The sequence below is a fragment of the Temnothorax longispinosus genome, chromosome 2, assembly GCF_030848805.1.
Source record: "Temnothorax longispinosus isolate EJ_2023e chromosome 2, Tlon_JGU_v1, whole genome shotgun sequence".
In the NCBI taxonomy this organism is placed as follows: Eukaryota; Metazoa; Arthropoda; class Insecta; order Hymenoptera; family Formicidae; genus Temnothorax; species Temnothorax longispinosus.
In genome coordinates this window covers 7836259-7842258 of record NC_092359.1, presented here as the reverse complement: position 1 = coordinate 7842258, position 6000 = coordinate 7836259, and the positions used below count along the sequence as shown (strand labels likewise).

General features: G+C 43.4%; 1 long non-coding RNA gene across 1 annotated transcript in view; it reads left to right on the top strand.

Annotated features, from left to right (window-relative positions):
• Positions 1–1775: 1775 nt before the first annotated feature.
• Positions 1776–6000, top strand: part of LOC139807968 (uncharacterized) — an 82411-nt gene continuing 78186 nt past the window's right edge. The window contains exons 1-2 of the long non-coding RNA XR_011730767.1: positions 1776–2085; positions 2547–2593. This is a non-coding gene — a long non-coding RNA (uncharacterized lncRNA). The remainder of the gene's footprint in view (positions 2086–2546; positions 2594–6000) is intronic.

The following is a 6000-nucleotide window of genomic DNA, read 5'->3' as shown; positions in this document are numbered from 1 at the left end:
CAAGATGAAATAGACCCGATGCGTGCACGTTCTTGATGATGGTCCCAATCTGAGATCTCTCTCATCCCAGATCTAATATATGGACCATCGTAACGAATGCGATAATATATTACACGATCAATTTACAATTCGGGTCAAGCAGGACAGTCGAGATGAAGTTAATGGAATGTTGCAACAATAGCGCAACATAGTCACATTTTTCAATAATGAAATAAAGTGTACTAGAAGCAAAAATTTTCTAGTGTGTCTTTAGATGGGTGAAAGAAAGGGAAGATGGAGAGTTCTATTCCCTCCTCTGCTGTCGTCCTCGGTAGGAGATATAAGATTCATGAGATGCTCCGTGCAAGAATACAATTTTAATGAACTAAAAGCGAGAGAACAAGATCTTGCATTTATATCAACGTTCTCTTTCGTTGTCTTTTTTTTTCTACCTTCGTATCCGTCAATCACAAATAATTAATGTAAAAAAAAAACGAGGGAAAGTTACGGATATAGTACATGTTCGGAATATAATGCATGTGCTGTTAAAATCTATATAGACGAATCATCTTTTATTTCGTTAAAAATTTTTTTATTTGATTATGACACGTTTGACATACATACCAAATAATAGTCACATGAAATATAAAGGCAAAATGTAATAGACAATGTAATGATGTAATAGTGTAAAGTAAAAACAAAAAGACCGTATGTAGAATAAAAAAAGACTGTTTATGATTCTTTTGTAATATCTCATTTCTTGTACATTTTATTTACGTTTGTAATATAATTTTACAAGTTCATTGCCTCAACATTGAAATGAAAAAATCACTCACCGGCCGATGCGCAACAGCGGAGTTGTAAGTTACCCTGCGTTGATCTGTAATATATAAATATTTTTACATTAAAGCAGTGTCCAAGATAATCAATACTTCAAGTAAATCCTCTCAAATTTCTAAAACGTTAGTTTGACAGATATCTGATTTTGAAATGCTAATGTAAGAAACAATTGCGGCCGCATATTTCCGCATTAACTCATTCGCATAATTAATCCGCGAAAAATCGTGCAAGTATAATATTACGATCGTACGAACATAAGAGAGAGACGAGACGTACGCGACGTAATATCTCTCTTCTCGCATATGCCGGAGATCGAACTCCGAAATTGCAAAATTGCGTCGGAGTTAAACCTAATGAGTAATGAGTTTCACGTAATGGGCGAATCAAGTCGCGCTTGCGAAAGTGCGTGGCGGAATGCGCCACAGGACAATAAAATAATAAACGAAAAACATCTACTCACCCCACGGTTGCCCCGCTGTCGCCTGATGCCTCCCAGGTCTCCTCCTCCTCTCCTCAGTCCTCCTTCATTGTCGCATATCGCATTTCCATGTCCACTCACTCTCGACGTTCACTCACGAAAATCGACGATATCGTCGCTTATGATCGCGCGACTTTCGACACTTTGCACGGCACTCTCGTTATTAATTGCGCGACGCGGCGCGTACACGCGGTTATTACACGGCGACGGAATAATTACGAAGAAGCTACGAACAAAGCTATACGATCCGATCGACTCCCGTCGGCGTCGGCCCGTGATGTCCTGCTACAAGTATATAGACGCGACGAGTGAGTCTAAGATGGCGGTGAGAGTTTCGTAAATCGCGCGGCCAACTTCACTCGCCAGAAGCAACCGTCCTTGCAACGGTTGCTTCTGGCGAGTGAAGTTGGCCGCGCGATTTGCGAAACTCTCGCCGCCATCTTAGACTCACTCGTCGCGTCTCGCGTCTACCTGCGAGACATCACGGGCCGACGCCGACGGGAGTCGATCAGATCGTATAACTTTGTTCGTAGCTTTTTCGTAATTACTCCGTCGCCGTGTAATAAGCGCGTGTACGCGCCGCATCGCGAGATTAATACCGGGAATGCCGTGGAAAGTGTCGAAAGTGTCGCGCGATCATAAGCGACGATATCGTCGATTTTCGTTCATAAATGTCGTGAGTCACGAGTGAGTGCGCCGACGGAGATGCGACATGCGACAACGGAGGAGGACCGAGGAGAGGAGGAGGAGGCCTGGGAGGCATCGGGCGACGGCGGGGCAACCGTGGGGTGAGTAGATGTTATTTGTTCATTATTTATTTACTGTTCTGTGGCGGATTCCGCCACTTTCTCAAGCGTGACTTGATTCGCCCATTACGTGCTACTCATTACTCGTTAGATTTAACTCTCCTCCCTCCTCTCCACCTCTCCTCCTCCTGGCGCTGGCGCTGGCGCAATTTCCCAATTTCGGAGTTCGACCTCCGACATATGTAAAAAGAGATATTACGTCGCGTCTCTCTCTTATTCGCACGGTCGTAATATTATTTGCACGATTTTTCGTGGATTAATTATGCGAACGAGTTAATGCGGAAACGAGTTTATACGGCCGCGATTGTTTCTTATATTAGCATTTCAAAATAAGATATCTGTTAAAATAACATCTTAAAAATTTAACGGGTGCGATAATTATTTACTTGAAGTATTGCTTATCTTTGACGCTGCTTTAATGTAAAAATATTTATACTTTACAGATCAACGCAGGGTTACAACTTACAACTCCGCTGTTGCGCATCGGCCGGTGAGTTACTTTTTTATTTCAATGTCGAGACAATAAATTTGTCAAATTATATTACAAACGTAAATAAAACAATTCAACTGTAGGTAAAAAATAATATATGCATGCACTCTTTGTGTATAAAGAGGCATTTTATCATTACTTAAAATATTTTTATATTAGAACCAATATTTCTCAGTACAATAATTCTTTTATTTAAAGTTTTACTTTATTATAGAATATAATAATTCATTAATCCCTTAGATGGTAATAATCCGCTACATCAGTTTCACACTTTTTTATATAATTAAAGGGTTTGTTAAACAAATTTGAAGGTTTAATTAAACAAATATTATTTATGATCTATTACTTTTTAATGGCTTAGGTATCCGTCAAATTTATTTGACATCATCCATCGCCCTAAACCATCTTAATTTCAAATTAATGATTTGCAAGAATTAACTCTTTAAATTAATTGTTAAATTAAACCATTGAATGAAGAGTTTAGATATATTTGGAGGGCACAACATATATATAATACATGTTACTTTCATTTTACGAATATTTTTGTCCGGACTAATATCAAGGGCTGAAATGTTACAAATATTTTCCATTGTTGCATTTAGCTACCGTAATGAAACGGCGGGGGTGCGGGAAGTGGAGGTACGGCAGTTGTCGGTTATTCGATAATGCCACTGCGTCGTATCACCCTTTTAATGTAGTGCTCGCCATAGTAAAGTTTATCCACGGCAACGTGGGAAATTACTAACTTCTTGCTTGCTCTGGTAATTCTCGTCGCGTCCCCGTTCCTATTCGTCTCCTCGCGCTCTTTTCCCCCTTTTATCGCGAAACCGCGTCTTCGTGGGCTTGCCGAATACGAACGACTTAACCCCCGTGTAACTTGGCGGCGACCGTGGAACATTAAGCTCGCTCTACGCTGCACACGCGCGCACATTGGTGTATGCATTAGTATTAGTACATATTTTAATGTGTCGGCGTACAGCATTTCACGCCCGCGCGTGTCAGTGCTGTATATGTTTTAATGTCTCTCTTTCTCTCTCTCTTCCTGTCCCTCCCTCCCTCCGTCCTTCTCTCTCTCTCTCTCTCTCTCTCTCTCTCTCTCTCTCTCTCTTCCTGTCTTTCTATCGACCGATCAACGCCGATATATCCTTTATGATTATCGGGCCATGATTATTTCAGCCGTTTAATTGATATAAACACCGAGCCGATAATTATTAATTTCATGAAATATTACTACTCCATGTACGTCCGCTTTAAATGCCCAGCCGTCCGCGAATGGAACTGATAATTGTCCAGCACGGAGCGTCGGAATTACGTTACAAATACAGTTACGAATTTCTATGATGTTGGTTATAAAAAAATAACAATTATTTTTTAAATAAATTCCGATTGAATTGTAGTTTTTTTTCTGTCTCAAAGTCAGTTGAATAGCGGATTTTAATTTTGTTTTTATTTTTATCGATGTAACACTTTATAGCTGCAAGAGTAGCAATGATTTTATATATTATATGATATTTCACTTTTACGTATAAATGTGTGTATAAAAGTGCACATGTACAGGTTTTTAATTATAAAAGTGAGGAGTAATACTGTTTTCGGTTACTTGAAATATAAAGAATCATGTGTTGCCTATATAGATAAAAATATGGATTTTTCTTTTTGGTCAAGAAACTTGGTCAAGAAAAGGAAACAAGTAAAAATTAGTAAATTATACAGATCCAAAAAAATGTAATAAACATTTTTTCCTGCTTCCTTGTCGATACGCAGTGTGTACTTTCACTTCTCTGCTTTAACTTGGCCGATCGAATTTCAATTTGATTAGGATATTCCAGCATCTCGGTAGGGATACATTTCCGCGGTCGTTTTGCTATTCAATGCCATCGAGTATAAACGCGTATCGACGCTTAACGACATAATTCACGCGGTCTCTCGACGTCCCCGAAATGTAGCCCCGATTTATTCCGATCGCGCGGTTTATCATGCGATGTATTGCATTCGGTCCACCATGTATGACGCTCGTGTTATTGCTAACGCGCCATTTGAGATGAGACCGTTGCGCGAGAACGTGCCATTTGCAGCCACCGCTGTGTGTCACACGCGACGCCAGCGAAAATAGATATAAATAGTCGCGATGCACACGGGGAAGGATGACGGCGGCGTTGTCTCTCAACGCGTCTCGAAGAGGATGCGTAACGGCGTGACGACGCGATGGGGGGCGGGGGCGGTGGTGGGGGGAGGGGGGGCACGACGAAGAAAAGGACGACCGTCCGGGACGACCCGCCGACACGCATTTTGCATTCTCTCCCTTATGAATATGTTATCAGGACGTCTCTTGATGGGTTCTCGCTCGCGCCGGTCACGCGCGGACAAATTTACTGTCAATATTTGCTCGCTCCTGTGATCCCCCGAGGGGTGGGGCACCCGGGGGTTGAAATCTCGCATTCGCGGCGCCCGTGGCGCGAAACGCACGTAGCCCGGCGCGATCAGCGTGATGAGCCTCGCGGGACGCGTCGCACACACGCCCCCGTCATCCGACAATCCGCGCGCGTGTCTCTCGCTCTGATTTTATTATCCGAAGCTCCGGGTGAGACGGGGGAGGGGGCAGGGGTAACGTCGGTATCTAGAATATTTCGCATGGAAAGCAAATACACGTTTGGTATATTTGACTGTTACCAAAGGCATCGTAAGTATATCCGTAACACGCGGATTTGCGATACATTCCACGCAAGAGAATATAAACCATGCGCGGGGGGAAAAGGGCGCATTAAATTTCTACGTATTCGCGGTTGATATTTCGTGTATTGCAGCTCGTAGTTTAGCAATGTTCCCCGCCAGTGATGCCTGGGTACACTCGGAAAACTTCTCAAAGTTTGTACTCTTGCCGTACATACATATATTATATGTATATGTATTATGTACATGCATAAAGCAGTCACAAGTCAAATATATTTATACATCTTGCGCGCGCGCGTAAAGTAGCGTGAGTCGCGGTTAAAGCGACGTGTTTGACGGTAGAAATACTGTAGAACTGCACTTGACACCTGTGCCCCGAATTCGGGGATTTTCCTCCGCCCCTCGTCCGGCATACACGACCACCCTTCTCCTCGTCCTTCTCCATCTCCGCGCGCCTCTCGCTGCACCCTCTTGTCAACCCGCGTCGCGGCTGGCCGGAGTCCAGCCCCACCTTCCCCTCGACGTTCACCCCCGTTCGCCACTTTGATTCCTGCAACTGGCCTTCTGCAAAATTACCTACCTACGGCGAACTCGCGTTGAGGTTTTGCGGTGCCGGCCGGCCGCGCGATATATCAACGTTACTGCTGCAACGACGACGGTTTGCAGTGTGTTTGCGCGCGTGCGGCCGACTCGGCCCAATTTTACATGCAATTTCGCGGCGGTGGACGGCGGGAGAT